Source organism: Pinus tabuliformis, chromosome 5_2 (genome assembly GCF_031772625.1).
Source record: "Pinus tabuliformis cultivar Carrire ecotype Pingquan chromosome 5_2, CPIR1, whole genome shotgun sequence".
Classification (NCBI taxonomy): domain Eukaryota; kingdom Viridiplantae; phylum Streptophyta; class Pinopsida; order Pinales; family Pinaceae; genus Pinus; species Pinus tabuliformis.
This window is the reverse complement of record NC_142306.1, coordinates 893,483,772-893,506,334: the sequence shown is the minus strand read 5'-3', so window position 1 is coordinate 893,506,334 and position 22,563 is coordinate 893,483,772.

Sequence of the window (22,563 nt, the reverse complement as noted above, 5' to 3'; positions counted from 1 at the left end):
TCTCCGCTAACCACTCTTAGTGTTGCTAATGAATCCAAATATGGCTTTCCTTCAGAAGGATTTACTTATGTAGGAAGAGTTCCATCTCAATTGCCTCCTGAAAACAGTGGGCCTATGCTTCCACATGGTTATACAACCTTGGCTCAACTAGTTTCAAGAACTCCCAGTGCTTCCTCATTATACAAAACTCCAATTTGGTCATTAAATTCTATGCCTAATTCTGGTCCACTTATTCCTAACGTAACATCTCAAATCCCTATGCAAATTGTCGTTACTTCAGTTCTGATTCTACCAATGATTTCATCACAACCATTACCTTTGTTTCAACCTTCCATTCTGGTGCAACTGATAGTTTCAATTTATACTTTTGTATGTTTGTCAATTCCCCCACCAAGTGGACAAAACATGTTACCACCTCATTCCCAACATGGGGTGAAAATCCAAATATCCCTCTTGTTTTAGGTGGAACCCATGTGAGTGGATCACAACCACACATGGTTGGAGGGAGTTAACCTGTTAATGGTATTCCTAATCCTGTTGATTCATCCAGAGTAGGTAATGTCTGTATCAAAAACCTTATATGGCCCAAATACCTCTCCAACAGTCTTATGTTCCATATGGTTCACAAGCAGTACAAAGTCCACCTTATATTCCACAAGTAGTTCCTCATGTGCAACTTGGTCAAAATCCTATTCCCAGTGCATATGGTCAAATACCAATTGGAACTTATCAGTACCAACAGCGAATCCATCAAGGAATTGTTCAACAACCTTTACTAATATAAGGGAAACCTTTATAGCAACAAGGAAAACATTTACAGTAGCAGGGGAAACCTTTGTAGTAGTTTCAACAACATTTGCAACAACAAACACAGTTTGTCCAACAACCCAACCAACCCTTGTATCGACAAGGTCAGCCATTGCAGTAGCAAGGTCAACCCTTGGAGCAATAAGATCAACATTCAAATGAAAAAGGTTAAACCTTGTAAATACAAGGCCAACCCCTGCAACAGTAGGTCCAACAACTTTATTACCAAGGTCGACAGTTGCAGCAACCATACAGTCCATATGCCACACACAATGTTTATCCTTCTTATGGTTATTAATGGCCTATGGTAGGTCAATATCAACCTTACTGTGGGAAGAATCCACCTTATGGTGAAGGTATCCTTTAGTGGGGGAAAATCAAGCCCCTTATGGTCAAAATCCCCCACTTTAGGGGAAGAATATTTACCAACAAGGTTGGAACCCACAGGTTGGGCCTTACCAAAGTCCTTATATGTCTTTTAACTCGCAATTACCATTTTTAGTGACATTGGAACTGCTCGATGTCTCGAGGCTTACTAATTATCTGATCCTTCATTTGCCTTATTAGTCTCCACTTCCCACTAAAATTATAAGTGATTGCCCCAAATTCAAAGGGAAAGCTAAAGTGGATCCTTAGGCCCATGTGATGACATATCACTTATGGTGTTCTTCTAATTCCTATGTTGACGATTATGTTTGTCTCCACCTCTTTCAGTGAACCTTGATAGGTGCTGCCACAAAGTGGTACATCGAGTTTCCTCAAGGTACCTATCCAAACTTCAACTCTTTGGTTATGGACTTCCTCACCCACTTCGAGTCACCATTTTGTTATGCAATTGGTACCCACTTGCTCACATCTCTAAAACAGGATACCGCAACCCATATCTCTGATCACACCCATGAATGGAGATGTCAGCTTCGCCTCATAAAATTTGAAATCCCTAATGATTTGTTAACCGAATGGTTCACCAAGTCATTCGTAAACAAAATCGCTGCAGATATAGAAATGGGAGGTTTTGTTACTGATGATCAAGCTATTACCCATGCCCAGATTTAGTTTATTCCCAATCAAGCACGTTGTATGAAATCTTGCCTAATGCTCCAAGGCCATCTTTGGATCCAACATCTTCGAAGTCTCCATATGTGCCACCTTTTGATGCTATCATTGGATCAATATCCCAAACTTCCACTAAAGCTTCTTCAAAGAAAAAATACATTTTGAATACTAGTTCTAATCCTCCTTTGTGAACCCCATCGAATCCTGGTAAAACCTTCGAGTTGAATGCCATCTAGTCTACCATAGCAGACAAAGCCTTGAAAGGTAAGAAAAAGGGTAAAGGTAAAGAAAAATTTGATACTCTAAAACAAGATCATCCTAAGCCATCTGCTGATGATGCCTCCAAATGAAAGCCGGAGATTTAGCTCAAGCACCTTCAGCAATGTCTACCTTGGAAGTTCTCAAAACATGTCTAGCGTAGTGGAAATAATTATTGTCTCCCATATGAGGCATCGATCCTACTAATTCGAACTTGATTACTTTCGATCTAGAAAACCATGTTCCTCATCTTCCTCATCAAATTACATTTTTGATTCAAGTTATTATAAAAGGAAAGACGATTCTTCAGACTGTCATTGATGAAGGTGCTTCAACCTGTATGATGTCTGTTTCATATCGGAAAGCCATCATCTCTCCACCTCTCAACCAGTTCCCAAATACCTTAGAGGCCTTTGATGGGAGAGGCTCATGTCCTTATGGTATTCTCACAGGTTTTCCCATCACCTTGAAAGGTAAGACTGTCGAGTTAGAAGTAGAAGTTGTAGATGCCAATCTGAATTACAACCTTCTACTTGGGTGAAGTTGGACCCATGCCATGTTTTGTGTTGTTTCCTCTTTGTTTCGGGTGCTACGTTTTCCTCATGAAGGAAAAATTTTCACCGTCGATCAATTTTCCTTTTTCCCTTCTGGTGCTTCAAACGGAAACGTCTGGTATGTGGTAAATATCGATATTCCATATGAGAGTGAGGGGGCAGGTCTTTTCAAAGATTCGGCTTTAATGGGAACTTTTTCTCTCCCACCTCTACATGTTGCCTCAATCAACATGATCTTTATCTCCAATGATGCATGGATCCTCCCTACTATGAATTAGGTTGATTCGTTTGGTGATGCTATGTTGCTAAGTTCTTTTGAACAAGCCTATTAAGAAGTTGTCTTGGCTTTAGTGGCTACTTCAGAAAGTCATATTGTTCTTAGTATGCACCTGGATACGTATTCACAATCTCCTTGGCTTGGTTCTTAGGATTTTACGGATCCCTTGAACAAGATGTTCCCCACTGACGAGAGTGTTTTTGAGGTTATGTCTCTTGACGAAACCCCTTGGAATGATGCCCATCATTGTTCCTCATTTCTTCCAAGTCTAAGTGAGATTCCTTCGTGTCTTAAGGATTTTGTTTCTCATGACTTGACGCATCCACTTCAAATACATGTTTTGCTACACAAAGTTTTGTCCAAAGGTAATATGGGAAATATTATTGCTACCATGCCCATTGGAATTTCAATGCAACTTGAAATTGTTAAGCTCTTTCAACTAGAGACATCTGTTTCTCTCCACGAGCTTAAGATTTTCTCGCTTCACCGAGTTTTTACCATTCGCCCATTATCACAATGGGGTATTCATCTTATGACTCGTAACCCTCATTCACCCTGGGGTCATGGGGGCATAGCCATTCATGTGCATTATTCCATTATTTGGTTGAGTCAATGGTTACATGTCATACCAATGGTGAAACTCAGTTTCATTCTCTATTGATCAATTACCCTAGTCCGAAAATGGGCTCCATATGAAATATTTACGCGTGGTCATCTGTGTAATTACTTTTGTACATTAGTATGTGAATTCATTGGTGTGAATGTTTTATTTTTTGGTGTGATTGTTTGCTTTGCATACATGTTTCCTCTACTTACCTCATGTTTCACTCAGTTCACATATGTCGTCAAACCTTTATGTTGGTTTTGCTGATGGTGCTTGTCGTAGCACAAGAAACTTATCCTCCGCAACTTGGGTACTTTTCGCCCCTGATGGCGAGTTGATTGATTTACAAGGTATTTGTCTGGGATGAACAACTAATAATATTACCGAGTACAATGCAGTTATTGAATTGTTATTAGAATAAGTTGCTCTTGGCATTAGAAATTTAGTTGTTAAGTTAGATTCACAACTCATTGTGTTACAATTGAATAGTCATTACTCAGTAAGAAATCCACAAATTTTGTGTACTTATCTATGTGTTCAATTAGTGGAAGGAAATTTTGATTATATCACATATCAACACATTCCATGAAATTTGAATACATTCATAGATGCATTAGAAAATTATGTTTTAGATAGGAATTTGCGACATTTATTAAAGAACCAATCACATCGTCATGATACATGAACACATAAGTAGACAATAGAAACATGAATATATATATATATATATATATATATATATATATATATATATATATATATATATATATATATATATATATATATATATATATATATATATATATATACTTATATATATTATATATATATATATATATATATATATATATATATATATATATATATACATATACATATATATATATATATATATATATATATATATATATATATATATATATATATATATATATATATATATATATATATATATATATATATATATCTACATATATATATATATATACACACACACACATATATATATACATATATCTATATATATATATATATATCGCGTATGTCAAAGTTTGTTCATCAAAATATCAAAAACCAAATGTTATGGGACACATGGATTTCAAAGCCTACAATAGTGCATAAAAACACTAATAGAAAAGGCTATTCGCTCACATGATGCTCATGATAGCATGATAGCACTCTGATCTCTCAGCCTAACAATCGACGTAGTCTCGCAGACACTCCTACTGTATGCCTCTGGTATCGCAGTGGCACATCATCTATAGTCTCATTTTCTGGAATACCTCGGGTAATCAAATCTAGATTTTGTTCCATCTCTACCATAGGATATGCTCTTTCCTCGTACGGAGCGTCTTCTATTTGATGTGCTACTCGTCGTGCTATTGGAGACATTCCAGGAATCCTTTCTGGTCCTACATCTACACAATTATTACAAGTAAACTCTTAGATATACTTTAAACAAAAAATCATAAAACTTGAAAAAATTCCAAAAACCAAGTTTTACCTGCATTGGTCCATTGTTCACCTGGTGGTAGAGGAAGATCTGAATCTCCTTTGAAGTCCATGCTTGCATAGGCATAGTCATCCGCAACGATCATATGTTGGCATATCCAACCAAAGAACGGCGGAGGGAAATGCCTCCACTGGTCTCCTCCCCCTCGAGGCATGATCTCACTCCATATGAGTAGCCTCAGACCTTGTGGAGCTAGGTCATCCACCTCTACCCACTAGTATCGAAATAGGGGCACATGTTTCAAAAACGAAGGTGACCAAATTGGTCTAAAGCTGAACTACTTCAAGTTTCCCAACTTGACTTGGGTCAGTTGTCTCTTCATGTTGACCAACATTCCCTCACACCAGTTGAACATTGTTGGAGCAAGGCAATCCCCTATGTACTGGAATGTGATTTCTAGATCTTGTGCAAAGCCTGCGCCTCAACTATAAGGGCCATGGTGTGTAGAAATGTCCTCAATGGAAGATTTTCAATGGTTTTTATTTTCACCTTCCCCCTCATAGTTGTCTCTACACCTGGGCAATGCCTTCTTATCAAGGTGTTGGTGCTCTCACCTCAAGCACAAGCTCCAAATAGTTGGACTCTTTCCCCTCATCTGGACAATCCAGTAATGAAATATATATCAACTACTTCCAGCTCTATTTATTGGTCTCCAGTGATGAAGATCTACCGATCAACATCCGATAGACTAATCATATAGTGTAACAACTCATTTTGATCTCTGAGTCCTCGAGTTTAGAAGAATTTCAATAACCCACAGTCCCTCAAATCATTGACACAATCAACACTTTGGTAGCTTGGTGATCTTCTACCTTATGGTCCCTTTCCTTCCATTCGATGACCATGTTGTCAAAATCTCCTACAAATAACCCATATACATTGATTAAATCCCCTTCCACAAATCAAAATCATCAAAAAAATGATAAAGAGAGGGGATTTCTCTTTTGATTTTCTGCTCTACATCCAACACAACAGCCTTAGTTGTTTTCGCGCTAGCAGCATGAGAGCATTTTGGGCTCAGGGGTGATCATCACAAATTCGATTACCAGACTCATGCTGGTCGCCCCCGATTTTGAAAATTGAAATCCTCACCCTAACCAGCTAAAAATCCTTTGAAATGGCATGAAATTAGAATGGAAAGCAAGACAAAAGGAAGAGCTCTTACCTACAACTGACGATTTGTGAAATGGTGCCTTGAATCTCCCACACTACCCACTTGAAGAATTAAGGAAAATAGGGTAAAATGCAATCTCCAATTAACTCCAAGTGAAATGGTAGAAATGTTTTTACTTTTGATCTTTTTATAAGTTTTTAAACACATTTTTTCTAATATTTTATTATTTCTCTTGATATCAGTGACGTGTGGTTGTCTCTGTATAGTTACATGCTCTTTTTGGTTGCTACAATGATCATTTTTTATTGATTTAACGAGTTTTTGTTTTATCCCTTTTTTGGACTGATTAAAAATAAATGAAAAAGGAACCCCCTTGGAGTCATCTTCAAGCTCTTTTTTGACTCTCGAGATATGAACATATTGCTGAGTACTTGTCTTTTCGAACTCGTTAAATTAAATGAATTGACGTCATCTCAGTATACGTTTACCCCTTTTTCAGGCTGAGATTGAGTATTTACAAAAAATGTACACCTTGGTCGACTTGGTTAGGAGGTTCTCTAGAATATTATTTTCTACCTTTTTAGGTTTGAGAGACAAATTACGAAAATGGACATGATGGAGTTTTCTTTTTCGTCTCGTTTTCAAACTCTCCAAATATGAAAAAGACATTGGGTTATTCTTTTATTGGACTCGTTAAAATTAAACGGCGAAAGACTTGTCACCATGACGAGATCAAGTTTCTCCTTCCTAGGGCTCGTAAAAATTACTATGACTGATTCATTTGAAGAATGAACTTATACGGCAAGCATATGTTATCCCCTTCAAGCTTTTGATTAAAAATAATTGGGGTACTCATTGGAAATAGTGGGGAAAATGAAAGTGAAATATCTCTTGTATAGCCAGCATGTCACTCTTGAACATGACACTCTTCTGCTTCTCGTGATGGGTTTTGGATATCCTCACTTAGTCACTTGTCCTCCTAGATTTGGGTGATCCATTTTACCTCTCATCTGACTATTCCATCTCATCAACATGACCCTCAGTCTTATGTTGAGTCAAATGCTACCACAATCTGTAGTTGTGTCACCAATGTTCAAGAGAAGTCCTATCTACAGTTTATTACCTATACATTGTCTGACCTTTTGCTATAGTCTTGGATCATACTCATTTATTCCACTTTATTCCTTGTTTCGTGTCGATGATGAGGGAATAATTATGGCCCTCCTTCGACGGGTCACTTCCTGTCGACTTCAGCTCATTATCCAGGAAGATGACTTAGAAACTCCCTTTCAGTACCTTAGAGCTTGCATGCCTTAATGGCAAGTTCTTCGCATCCAATGATAGGTTTTCATCATTGGCCTTCGATCAGATGATTCCATGAGTGTTCAACTTCAGCTTCATTTTCAAATTCATGGATTGTACTGTCGTACCTTGAGAGCCATTGTCATTATTGGTGGTTTCTCTCATGCATGTTAATGGTCCACATCATTGGCCGGTAATCAAGCGGTTTTATAGCATGTTCAACTTTGACACATTCATTCGCATGTTAGAATTCGTACTTTGATCAGGTTGGGATGGAGTGCAAGACCCTGAGTTTTGTCTGATATAACTCAGGCTATGTGGAGTTATGTTTTATTCATGATTGTACACATGTTTCTTCTATACGGATGGCTGCGACCATACCGTGGGACTTTATATTTATGATGATCATGATCCTTCTATATCGAGTGGCTATATCCATACCTTGGATCTTAGATTCCAGACGATCCTTTTCATTTGGATGGTTGTGCTCATGCCATGGATCTTTTCACATAGTCCTTTTTATTTAGATGGTTACGTCCATATTGTGGATTCATTTTTTGATATCAGAGATGTATATGTATATGCGTCCTTGATTTGCGGGTCTCCTAGTAGTGTTTGTTATCATCCTTGCAAAAGCTCGTAAAGCATCTGAACCATCACTCCCTGTTTTGTCTTCATGCTTTAGGGGGCATCTGTTACACAGTATTTTGTCACACCTCCTACACTTCCTTGTGTCATACCCTAGAGTGCCTGAAACTTGGCAATTATATTGTGTACCCATCCCGATATGCAGTCTAGATCCTCCCCAAAACATTGATGAAAGCATGCCTTGAGCTTTCCCTAAAGTAGTTGTTGGAAATAATACTGAGAGGGGGGGTGAATCAGTATTATCTAATTCTTTTAATAAATCTTCTTTATTTGTTCTTTGAATTATTTTTGCATGTCAGTACCATAAAATAATGAGCATGAACAAAAGAAAACAGATAGTCACACCAAAGAACACAAGATGTAAGGTGGAAACCCAATGTGGGTGAAAACCACCTGCTGCAATATGTCTCTATCTTCTTTCAAATTAGAAACTCCTTTTACAATGGTTTTGTATTGGTGCAGTCCTTTACCAGTACGCAGGCTGCAACCTGCAGAGAGCTACAACTCTCTCTCTCGTTTTCCAGTCTCTCCTGGAAGGGAGCTACAACCCCCTACTTCTTTTCTTACAAGGACCACTTTTCATAAATTTTCAAACTGGATCCATAAGCATCAAATAATCATCAAGTATAAGAGAATCACCCAGTCAACTGTAGTAACCAGATCAACAATAATAGGACCAAGCCCAGAACACAACAATGATAAACAAAGATTTTAAGAGAAGTAAGCACCCTGCTCTGTTGGAAATAATACTGAGAGGGGGGGTGAATCAGTATTATCTAGCAAATTAACAAATCTTCCTTATTTGATCTTTTGAATTATTCTTGCATATCAGTACCATAAAATAATGAGCATGAACAAAGAAAATAGACAGTCACACCAAAGAACACAAGATGTAAGGTGGAAACCCAATGTGGGAGAAAACCACCTGCTGCAATATGTCTCTATCTTCTTTCAATTTAGAAATTCTTTTACAATGATTTTGTACTGGTGCAGTCCTTTACCAGTACGCAGGCTGCAACCTGCAGAGAGCTACAACTCTCTCTCGTTCTCCAGTCTCTCCTGGAAGGGAGCTACAACCCCCTACTTCTTTTCATGAAGAATCAAATGATCAACAAGTATACAACAGTTACAGTCCACTACAGTTATCAGATCAGTAATCACAGAACTAACCCAGAACACCTTATGAACAGAAAAATACAGTCAACAGATCATCTTAACACAGGGACGCAATTTTTCTTTCTGTGGCCTGCGACTGGACGCAGTTTTACCTTCTGCTGCTCTGCGTACCGACGCACTGTTCCTTTAAACTGCTCTGCGTACCGGCGCACCCAACAATACTATCGCGCCGCGTCTTTTGCTTCAGAGACGCACCCAATAATACTATCGCGCCGCGTCTTTCGCTTCAGAGACGCACCTGAGCCCTTACTGTACTGCGTCTCGGCGCACTTTCACTTCACTGAACCTGCGTCCCTTCAGATATAAAAGATATGAAGACTTCAGAACTAGCCCAAACAGTCAGATCTGCAGATCTGATCATGCGCCATAGAGATCACAGTCCATTAGAAGATTCGCCCTCATGGATCTGGACTAGATCACACCAAAAGATATTCAACCAAAGATGATGATCAATCCAAATGAACTCCTTTGCTTTATATAGGCAAGCTCCTCCCCAAAACATGGAACAATACCACGAGCTGACACCATAGAAACACAAAACCGTCGGCTAGATACCACACAAGAAACCCCCTCGTGCTTTTCTCTGTCTTGAAATGTGTGCACTGGGTGGACGCACCCCCTGAACGGCTGGCCTGCGTCCCTGGACGCGGGTTCTGCATGGTATACCTGCGGGGACGCACTTTCTGAACAGATTGCCTGCGTCCTTCTTAAAAATAGAGAGCTGATCATCAAGAATAGTGATCTACCACCTGAATGGGTTGCCATCAAGGACAACACCTGAATCATAATGCCAACAATCTCCCCCTTTGGACTTGATGGCAACCTCATGATCTTCAGCTTCATTCTCCCCCTTTGACATCAAGGGCAAAGGGTATGCTCCCCCTACGCTCATGCTCCTCCAGATCTGCAAATAACCAGAAATCCACCATGAAAGAGATAGAGACATATTGCAGCTATTTCCAAGATCTCCTTCTTCATAATGCCAACAATGCATTATGTGCTCCCCCTGAGCCTGTACCACCAATAAGAAGAGGTTCAACAAGATGATGCATCAACAACCCCCAGTTTTTGCCTGAGGTATTCAAAAGTGTCCCTGGGCAATGGTTTGGTGAAAATATCAGCAACTTGTTCCTTAGAAGGAACATACTCCAACTTGACCTTCTGTTCAAGTACTTGTTCCCGGAGAAAATGGTACTTGATTGGTATGTGCTTGGTTTTTGAATGCATAACCGGATTCTTTGAGATGCTGATTGCACTTGTGTTGTCACATAAGATAGGGATTGGAGGTGTACAAGTGATTTGATAATCCTGCAAGGTCTGCATCATCCAAAGGAGTTGGGTGCAACAAGATGCAGCAGCAACATATTCCGCTTCAGCTGTAGACAAGGCAATTGAACTCTGTTTCTTGCTGAACCAAGATACCAGTCTGGAACCCATAAAGAACGCACCACCACTTGTGCTTTTCCTGTCATCCACGCTTCCGGCCCAATCTGCATCTGTATAAGCATGAAGAGTGAGATCTGTATCTCTAGGATACCATAAGCCATAATTTTGAGTCCCTTGAAGATATTTGAAAATTCTCTTCACTGCCTGAAGATGAGTCTCCTTCGGATTTGCCTGAAATCTTCCAACTATTCCAACTGCATGCATGATGTCTGGTCGGGTACCTGTCAAATATAGTAAACTTCCAATCATAGATCTGTAGGTTGGTTGATGTACTGCTGCAGATTCATCATTTGCACTGAGGCTACATCCTGTGACCATGGGTGTACATACTGGTTTTGCATCTTCCATGCCATATTTCTTCAAAATCTGCTTGAGATACTTGGTTTGAGATAAAAGGATTCCTCCTTCCTTTTGTTGGATTTGCAAACCAAGGAAGTATGTCAGTTCTCCTAGTAAGGACATTTCAAATTCTTTCTGCATGACTGAGGCAAAGCTTTGACTCATAGCTTCTTCATTGCTGCCAAAAATAATGTCATCTACATACACAACAAGTATTAGCAATTTGTCATTTTCAACTTTTATATACAGATTGCTATCTGCTGAACCTTTTGAAAAACCTTGTTGATGAAGATATTTGTCCAACCGGTAGTACCAAGCCCTTGGGGCTTGTTTGAGACCATAGAGAGCCTTTTTCAATCGGCATACAAGATTTGGATCATTTCCAAGAATGAACCCATCTGGCTGTTCAATGTACACTTCTTCTTCCAAGTCTCCATTCAGAAAGGCTGATTTTACGTCCATTTGAAATACTTTGAAGTTCTGAAAACTTGAGAGAGCAAGGAACATTCGGATGGCCTCAAGTCTTGCAACAGGAGCAAAAGTTTCTTCAAAGTCTATTCCTTCTTGCTGCGCATACCCTTTACAAACAAGTCTGGCTTTGTTTCTAATTACTTCTCCATTTTCATTCAATTTATTTTTGAAGACCCATTTAGTTCCGATAACATTCTTATCCTTTGGTCTAGGAACCAGCTCCCAAGTGTTGTTCTTTTCGATTTGCTCAAGTTCTTCATCCATTGCTTTCACCCAACATTCATCTTTGCATGCCTCTTTCACATTTTGTGGTTCAGTAGAGGAGAGTAATGCCAAATAGCTTGAAGCTTCTGCAACTGTTCTTCTAGTTTGTATACCTGCTTCTTTCTGTCCCATGATCTGAGATTCTGGATGGTTCTTCTGAACATATCTGGATGGAGTCTTTTCTTCTATTCTTGTTCGTTCTTCTGCGTCTTCATGAGGTTCTTCTTGAGATTCTTCTTGAGGTTCTTCTTCTTCATCATTCTGTTTTTGAGGGTAGCTTTCATCTTCTTCAATGTCTTCACGATGTATTTGCCTAGGAATGTATCCCTTCTCATCAACCACTACATCAATGCTGTCAACAATTCTGCCAAGTCTTTTATTGTAGCATTTGTATGCTTTGCTATGTGGAGAATAGCCAAGAAGAATGCCTTCATCTGCTCTAGGATCAAGTTTGCCAAGCTGCTCTTCAGTATTCTTGATATAGCATTTGCTCCCAAAGATTTTGAAGTGCTTTACCGAAGGAGTTTTACCACTCCAGAGCTCATGAGGAGTTTGAGTGCTGTTCACCCGGACATTTGTCTTGTTGAGAATAATAACCGCAGCATGTGCAGCTTCACCCCAGAAAGTTGCGGGAGTTCCTGATTCATCAAGCATAGCACGAGCCATTTGTTGGATTGTTCTGTTCATTCTTTCAACAACTCCATTTTGCTGAGGAGTTCTAGCCGTAGAGAATTCTCTCCTTATCCCATGTTCATCACAGAAATCGAAAAATTCATTTGAAGTAAATTCCCCACCTCTGTCGGATCTGAGGCACTTAATTTTGTGACCTGATTCATTTTCAACCAAGGCTTTGAAGGATTTGAATTTTTCGAATGCTTCATCTTTGTGCTTCATAAGTCCTAACCAAACAAACCTGGAGAAATCGTCAATAAATAATATCAAGTATTCCTCTCCTCTAGGTGTTCTTTTCCTGAATGGTCCACATACATCTGTATGTACTAGCTCAAGAGGCATGCTAGCTGATCCTTCTTTCTCTGGAAAGTTAGTCCTGGTTTGTTTTCCAAACTGACATGATCTGCATATGGTGTTGTCAGGAATTTTGATATCTGGAAGATCGCGAACTGCCTGATATTTGCATGCTTTCCTTATTTGTGAGAAGCTTAGATGTCCCAATCTTCGATGCCATAACCAGTGCTCTTCATCCTTGCTTAGATAGCATTGTTGTTGTCCTTCTTCAAATATGTATAGATTATTTGGAGTTCTTTTCCCTTTGAGAACTGTTTTTCCTGTATCAAGATCACGAACAAGACATCCATTTGATCTGAATATAACCTCGGTTCTTTGATCACACATCTGGCTGACACTTAGTAGATTATGCTTCAATCCATCAACAAACAAAACATTTCCAGCCTTAACATCTTCTTTTAAAGGAGCAATACCTTTTCCTTTTATAGTTGCAGGAGTATCATTTCCAAAAGAGACTTTCTTTCCCTTTTCTAAAATAGAATAAGACTCAAGTTTTTCTTTATCACCTGTCATATGCTTCGAACATCCACTGTCAATGTACCATAGATTTTCCTGTCCTTCTGCATAAAACGCTATCCCACATCTTTCTGTTTGAGGTTCCTTTATTCTCCATGTTTTGGTTCCTGAGGCTTGTTCCTTTTTCCGCTCTTGTTCCTTTCTTTCCTGAAACCTGCTTCTGCATTCAAAGTCTTCATGACCAAAATTATTGCAAATAGAACATTCAACTTCATTTTCAAGAGCCGAAAAGCTGTTATAGGTCTTTTTTGTAATCCCTGTCATACTTCTTTGTTTTTGAGCTTCCCTAGTCATGATTGTTTTATACGCAACACATTGAGCTGCTTTGTGACCAAAGTTATGGCAAGAAAAGCATTGTCCAATGAAGAAGCTTCTGCGGTTATTGAATCTACCAGCCAACTGATTGTAATTTCTATTTTCATCTATTCTTGAACCAAACTGGGAAGATTTTACCTGTGGCTGGTTGTGGCTTTTGTTCACCCTTAAGCTGGATTGCCCCTGATAGTTTCTGTTTGAAGTTTGTCCCTGCTTTACCTGATGATCTTCATTGTGCTTTTGCTCATTTCTTCTTGCTGCATCAAGATAACTTTTTGAAGTGGATGCTTGAGAAGTTTCTCCATTATAGCCCAGACCTGTCTTATTTAGTGGAGACCGCTGCACACTGATAATCTCATCCAAAGTTTCAGATCCTTTGACAAACTTGAGATTAATAGCTTTTGTTTTCTCAATTTCTTTTCTAAGACCAACAATTTCACCTTCTAATTTTTCAAGATGTTTTTCCTTTTCATCAATTTGAAATTGTAGAGTATCAATGATCATGTTCTTTTCTTCTATACATCTCTTGAGTCTAGTAATTTCATCATAAAGGTTATCCACATCTACAGCATCCTCATAATCATCATCTTCAAATGCCATTAACAACCTATATTTATTACCTTGTTCATCTTCATCACTGTTTGATAAGCCATCACTATCTTCATGGGTGTAATAGCTTTTCTTATTTGCACTTTGTTTCTTGTTCCATCTAGCTGGTTCCTTTCCTTTATCCTTATAAGGACATTTTGCAGCATAATGACCTACTCTCCCACAAGCAAAGCATTTGAAGGGTAGCTTACCTCTGAACCTTCCAGAACCCCTTTGAGGATTTCTGACAAAATTTGATTCTTCTTCCTCTTCTTCTGGAACATGGCTTGCTTCATAGTGATCTTCTTTGCCTGATGCCTTAAAAGCAACCTCCCTTCTGTCTGATGGACCTCCCTTTCTCATTTCATAAGCAGTTAGAATTCCATGTAGCTGAGACATAGTGAGAACACGAAGATTTTCTTTTTCTTCTATTGCAGATACTTTAGATTCAAACTTGGGGGATAATGATCTTAGAATCTTTTGAACTACTATAGACTCTTTTACTTCTTCACCCAAATTTTTCATACAATTAACAATCTCATCTACCCGAAGAAAATAATTAGCTACACTTTCATCATTATACATCTTGAGAGTCTCATATTGAATCCTGAGAGTTTGAAGTTTAGCTTGTTTTACCTGTTCATCTCCTTCATAGCTCGTGATCATTTTGTCCCATATTTCTTTTGCTGATTTGAAGTGCATTACCTTCATGAATTCTGTTTGGGATATACTTCCTAATAGAGTACTGACTGCTTTTGCATTTGTTTCATACTTCTTTTTCTCAGCTGGATCTGTAGGAGTGGCTGAAGGAAAAGCATAGCCTGTTTCTACAATGTCCCAAACTTCTGTACCAAGAGATTGAAGATATGCAGTAACTCTTACCTTCCAATAATTGAAGTTTGTCCCATCAAAAACCGGTGGCCTGATTGATGCTTCTCTCTCGTAGTTGCTCATGATGAACGATCTACCTTCAAGCGATCAAGCTTTTCTGAAGGACCTGCTCTGATACCAATTGTTGGAAATAATACTGAGAGGGGGGGTGAATCAGTATTATCTAGCAAATTAACAAATCTTCCTTATTTGATCTTTTGAATTATTCTTGCATATCAGTACCATAAAATAATGAGCATGAACAAAGAAAATAGACAGTCACACCAAAGAACACAAGATGTAAGGTGGAAACCCAATGTGGGAGAAAACCACCTGCTGCAATATGTCTCTATCTTCTTTCAATTTAGAAATTCTTTTACAATGATTTTGTACTGGTGCAGTCCTTTACCAGTACGCAGGCTGCAACCTGCAGAGAGCTACAACTCTCTCTCGTTCTCCAGTCTCTCCTGGAAGGGAGCTACAACCCCCTACTTCTTTTCATGAAGAATCAAATGATCAACAAGTATACAACAGTTACAGTCCACTACAGTTATCAGATCAGTAATCACAGAACTAACCCAGAACACCTTATGAACAGAAAAATACAGTCAACAGATCATCTTAACACAGGGACGCAATTTTTCTTTCTGTGGCCTGCGACTGGACGCAGTTTTACCTTCTGCTGCTCTGCGTACCGACGCACTGTTCCTTTAAACTGCTCTGCGTACCGGCGCACCCAACAATACTATCGCGCCGCGTCTTTTGCTTCAGAGACGCACCCAATAATACTATCGCGCCACGTCTTTCGCTTCAGAGACGCACCTGAGCCCTTACTATACTGCGTCTCGGCGCACTTTCACTTCACTGAACCTGCGTCCCTTCAGATATAAAAGATATGAAGACTTCAGAACTAGCCCAAACAGTCAGATCTGCAGATCTGATCATGCGCCATAGAGATCACAGTCCATTAGAAGATTCTCCCTCATGGATCTGGACTAGATCACACCAAAAGATATTCAACCAAAGATGATGATCAATCCAAATGAACTCCTTTGCTTTATATAGGCAAGCTCCTCCCCAAAACATGGAACAATACCACGAGCCGACACCATAGAAACACAAAACCGTCGGCTAGATACCACACAAGAAACCCCCTCGTGCTTTTCTCTGTCTTGAAATGTGTGCACTGGGTGGACGCACCCCCTGAATGGCTGGCCTGCATCCCTGGACGCGGGTTCTGCATGGTATACCTGCGGGGACGCACTTTCTGAACAGATTGCCTGCGTCCTTCTTAAAAATAGAGAGCTGATCATCAAGAATAGTGATCTACCACCTGAATGGGTTGCCATCAAGGACAACACCTGAATCATAATGCCAACATGCTCAATTGCTCACCTGCTTATGTAAGCACCCTGCTCAACTGCTGGCCTGCTTACAGTACTCACCCTGCTCAACTGCTTGCCTGCTTACAGTACGCACCCTGCTCAACTGCTCGCCTGCTTACGTACGCACCCTGCTCAACTGCTAGCCTGCGTACCTCGCTCTGAGTCCATTGAACTGCCTGCGGACCTCCGCACCTGCAACCCTTCTGTGCCTGCGTACCGGCGCACCTGAAACCCTTCTGTGCCTGCGTACCGGCGCACCTGAAACCCTTATGTGCCTGCGTACCGGCACACCTGAAACCCTTCTGTGCCTGCGTACCGTCGCACCTGAAACGCTTCGTTCCTACGTATGTACGCACTTTTCTCTCACTGTACCTGCGTACCTTCGGGCATAGATGATTTCAAGACTTCAGAAATAACCCAGACAGTCAGATCTACAGATCTGAACATGCGCCGAAGAGATCTCGGTCCATCAGTAGATTCGCCTTATTTAGATCTAGACCAGATCTAGCCCTCATAAGATATTCAACCAAAAACATGCTCAAGCCAAATGATCTCCTTTGCTTTATATAGGAAAGCTCTTCCTTAAATCATGGATCAATACCACGAGCCGACACCATAATAACACAATACCGTCGGCTAAATACCAAGAGTAAAACATAAGAAAACCCCACATGTGAATTTCTTTGCCTTGAAATGTGTGCACTGGGGGTACGCACCTCCTGAACGGGATAACCGCGGGTATGTACGCACTTTATGTAACACTGACCTGCGTGTACGCATCTTATGCAAGGTGTACCTGCGTACTCCTTATTTTCTTCAATATTTGATAGCTGATCATCAATCTCTGCTGCTGACTTGAAGTACTGTGATCTATCACCTGAATGGGTTGCCATCAAGGACAACACTTTAGCCATAATGCCAAGAATCTCCCCCTTTGGACTTGATGGCAACCTCAAAGCTTCAGCTTCATTCTCCCCCTTTGACATCAAGGGAAAAGGGTTATGCTCCCCCTGAATATGAACCAGATTTGCAACGAAGAACCATAATCCACCATGAAAGAGATAGAGACATATTGCAACTACTTCCAAGATCTCCTTCTGCACATCCTCCATAATGCCAACAATGCATTATATGCTCCCCCTGAACCTGTACCATCAATCAGAAGAGGTTCAGCAATAAGATGATGCATCAACAACCCCCAGCTTTTGCCTGAGGTATTCAAAAGTGTCCCTGGGCAATGGTTTGGTGAGAATATCAGCAACTTGTTCCTTAGAAGGAACATACTCCAACTTGACCTTCTGTTCAAGCACTTGTTCCCAGAGAAAATGATACTTGATTGGTATGTGCTTGGTTTTTGAATGCATAACAAGATTCTTTGAGATGCTGATTGCACTTGTGTTATCACATAAGATGGGGATTGGTGGTGTACAAGTGATTTGAAAATCCTGCAAAGTCTGCATGATCCAAAGGAGTTGGGTGCAACAAGATGCAGCAGCAACATATTCCGCTTCAGCTGTAGACAAGGCAATCGAACTCTGTTTCTTGCTGAACCAAGATACCAGTCTAGAACCCATAAAGAACGCACCACCACTTGTGCTTTTCCTGTCATCCACGCTTCCAGCCCAATCTGCATATGTATAAGCATGAAGTGTAAAATCTGTATCTCTAGGATACCATAAGCCATAATTTTGAGTCCCTTGAAGATATTTGAAAATTCTCTTCACTGCCTGAAGATGAGTCTCCTTCGGATTTGCCTGAAATCTTCCAACTATTCCAACTGCATGCATGATGTCTGGTCAGGTACCTGTCAAATAAAGTAAACTTCCAATCATAGATCTGTAGGTTGGTTGATATACTGCTGTAGATTCATCATTTGCACTGAGGCTACATCCTGTGACCATGGGTGTACATACTGGTTTTGCATCTTCCATACCATATTTCTTCAAAATCTGTTTGAGATACTTGGTTTGAGATAAAAAGATTCCTCCTTCTTTTTGTTGGATTTGCAAACCAAGGAAATATGTCAGTTCTCCTAGCAAGGACATTTCAAATTCTTTCTGCATGACCAAGGCAAAGTTTTGACTCATAGCTTCTTCATTGCTCCCAAAAATAATGTCATCTACATACACAACAAGTATTAGCAATTTGTCATTTTCAACTTTTATATAAATATTGCTATCTGCCGATCCTTTTGAAAAGCCTTGTTGATGAAGATATTTGTCCAAACGGTAGTACCAAGCCCTTGGAGCTTGTTTGAGACCATAGAGGGCCTTTTTCAATCTGCATACAAGATTTGGATCATTTCCAAGAATGAACCCATCTGGTTGTTCAATGTACACTTCTTCTTCCAAGTCTCCATTTAGAAAGGCTGATTTCACGTCCATTTGAAATACTTTGAAGTTTTGAAAACTTGAGAGAGCAAGGAACATTCGGATGGCCTCAAGTCTTGCAACAGGAGCAAAGGTTTCTTCAAAGTCTATTCCTTCTTGGTGCGCATACCCTTTACAAACAAGTCTGGCTTTGTTTCTAATTACTTCTCCATTTTCATTCAATTTATTTTTGAAGACCCATTTTGTCCCGATAACATTCTTATCTTTTGGTCTAGGAACCAGCTCCCAAGTGTTGTTCTTTTCGATCTGCTCAAGTTCTTCATCCATTGCTTTCACCCAACATTCATCTTTGCATGCCTCTTTCACATTTTGTGGTTCAGTAGAGGAGAGTAATGCAAAATAGCTTGAAGCTTCTGCAACTGTTCTTCTTGTTTGTACACCTGCTTCTTTCTGCCCCATAATCTGAGATTCTGGATGGTTCTTCTGAACATATCTGGATGGAGTCTTTTCTTCTATTCTTGTTTGCTCCTCAGGTTCTTCTTGAGGTTCTTCTTGAGGTTCTTCTTCTTCATCATTCTGTCGTTGGGGTAGCCTTCATCTTCTTCGATGTCTTCATGATGTACTTGCCTAGGAATGTATCCCTTCTCATCAACCACTACATCAATGCTGTCAACAATTCTGCCAAGTCTTTTATTGTAGCATTTGTATGCTTTGCTATGTGGAGAGTAACCAAGAAGAATGCCTTCATCTGCTCTAGGTTCAAGTTTGCCAAGCTGCTCATCAGTATTCTTGATATAGCATTTGCTCCCAAAGATTTTGAAGTGCTTTACTGAAGGAGTCCTACCACTCCAGAGCTCATGAGGAGTTTGAGTGATGTTCACCCGGACATTTGTTTTGTTGAGAATAACAACTGCAGCATGTGCAGCTTCACCCCAGAAAGTTGCGGGAGTTCCTGACTCCTCAAGCATAGCACGAGCCATTTGTTGGACTGTTCTGTTCATTCTTTCCACAACTCCATTTTGCTGAGGAGTTCTTGCTGTAGATAATTCTCTTCTTATCCCATGTTCTTCACAGAAATCGAAAAATTCATTTGAAGTAAATTCCCCACCTCTGTCGGATCCGAGGCACTTAATTTTGTGACCTGATTCATTTTCAACCAGGGCTTTGAAGGATTTGAATTTTTCGAATGCTTCATCTTTGTGCTTCATAAGTCCTAACCAGACAAACCTGGAGAAATCGTCAATGAATAATATCAAGTATTCTTCTCCTCGAGGTGTTCTTTTCCTAAAAGGACCGCATGTATCTGTATGTACTAGCTCAAGAGGCATGCTAGCTGATCCTTCTTTCTCTGGAAAGTTAGTTTTGGTTTGTTTTCCAAACTGACATGATTTGCATATGGTGTTGTTAGGAATTTTGATATCTGGAAGATCGCGAACTGCCTGATATTTGCATGCTTTCCTTATTTGTGAAAAGCTTAGATGTCCCAACCTCCGATGCCATAACCAGTGCTCATCATCCTTGCTCAGATAGCATTGTTGTTGTCCTTCTTCAAATATGTACAGATTATTTGGAGTTCTTTTGCCTTTGATCACTGTTTTACCTATATCAAGATCACGAACAAGACATCCATTTGATCTGAATATAACCTCGGTTCTTTGATCACACATCTGGCTGACACTTAGAAGATTATGCTTCAATCCATCAACATACAAAACATTTCCAGCCTTGACCTTTTCTTTTAACTGAGCAATGCCTTTTCCTTTTATAGTTGCAGGAGTATCATTTCCAAAAGAGACTTTCTTTCCCTTTTCTAGAGTAGAATAAGACTCAAGTTTTTCTTTATCACCTGTCATATGCTTCTAACATCCACTGTCAATGTACCATAGATTTTCCTGTCCCTCTGCATAAAATGCTATCCCACATCTTTCTGTTTGAGGTTCCTTTATTCTCCATGTTTTAGTGCTTGAGGCTTGTTCCTTTTTCTGCTGAAACCTGCTCCTGCATTCAGAGTCTTCATGACCAAAGTTATTGCAAATAGAACATTCAACTTCATTTTCAAGAACCGAAAAGTTGTTATAGGTCCTTTTTGTAATCCCCGTCATACTTCTTTGTTTTTGAGCTTCCCTAGTCATGATCGTTTTATATGCAACGCATTGAGCTGCTTTGTGACCAAAGTTATGGCAAGAAAAGCATTGTCCATTGAAGAAACTTATGCGGTTATCGAATCTACCAGCCAATTGATTGTAATTTCTATTGTCATCTATTCTTGAACCAAATTGAGAAGATTTTACCTGTGGCTGGTTGTAGCTTTTGTTCACCCTTAAGATGGATTGCCCCTGATAGTTTCTGTTTGTAATTCGTCCCTGCTTTACCTGATGATCTTCATTGTGCTTTTGCTCATTTCTTCTTGCTGCATCAAGATAACTTTTTGAGGTGGATGCTTGAGAAGTTTCTCCATTATAGCCCAGACCTGTCTTGTTTAGTGGAGACCGCTGCACATTGATAATCTCATCCAAAGTTTCAGATCCTTTGACAAACTTGAGATTAATAGCTTTTGTTTTCTCAATCTCTTTTCTAAGACCAACAATTTCACCTTCTAATTTTTCAAGATGTTTTTCCTTTTCATCAATTTGAAATTGTAGAGTATCAATGATCATGTTCTTTTCTTCTATACATCTCTTGAGTCTAGTAATTTCATCATAAAGGTTATCCACATCTATAGCATCCATATAATCATCATCTTCAAATGCCATTAACAACTTATATTCATTACCTTGTTCATCTTCATCACTGTTAGATAGACCATCACTATCTTCATGAGTGTAGTAGCTTTTCTTATTTGCATTCTGTTTCTTGTTCCATCTAGCAGGTTCCTTTCCTTTATCCTTATAAGGACATTTTGCAGCATAATGACCTACTCTTCCACAAGCAAAGCATTTAAAAGGACTCTGAACCTTCCAGAACCCCTTTGAAGATTTCTGACAAAATTTGATTCTTCTTCCTCTTCTTCTGGGACGTGGCTCGCTTCATAATAATCTCCTTTGCCTGATGCCTTGAAAGCAGCTTCTCTTCTGTCTGATGGACCTCCCTTTCTCATTTCATAAGCAGTTAGAATTCCATGTAGCTGAGACATAGTAAGAATTCGTAGATTTTCCTTTTCTTCTATTGCAGATACTTTAGATTCAAACTTGGGGGACAATGATCTTAGAACCTTTTCAACCACAATAGCCTCTTTTATTTCTTCACCCAAATTTTTCATACAGTTAACAACCTCATCTACCAGAAGAAAATAGTTAGCCACACTTTCATCATTATACATTTTGAGAGTCTCATACTGAATTCTGAGAGTTTTAAGTTTAGCCTGCTTTACCTGTTCATCTCCTTCATAGCTCGTGACAATTTTGTCCCATATCTCTTTTGCGGATTTATAGTGCATTACCTTCATGAATTCTGATTGAGATATACATCCTAATAGAGTACTGACTGCTTTCGCATTTGTTTCATACTTCTTTTTCTCGGCTGCATCTGTAGGAGTAGCTGAATGAAAAGCGTAGACTGTCTCTACGATGTCCCAAACTTCTGTACCAAGAGATTGAAGATAGGCAGTAACTCTTACCTTCCAATAATTGAAGTTTGTCCCATCAAAAACCGGTGGCCTGATTGATGCTTCTCTCTCGTAGTTGCTCATGATGAACGATCTACCT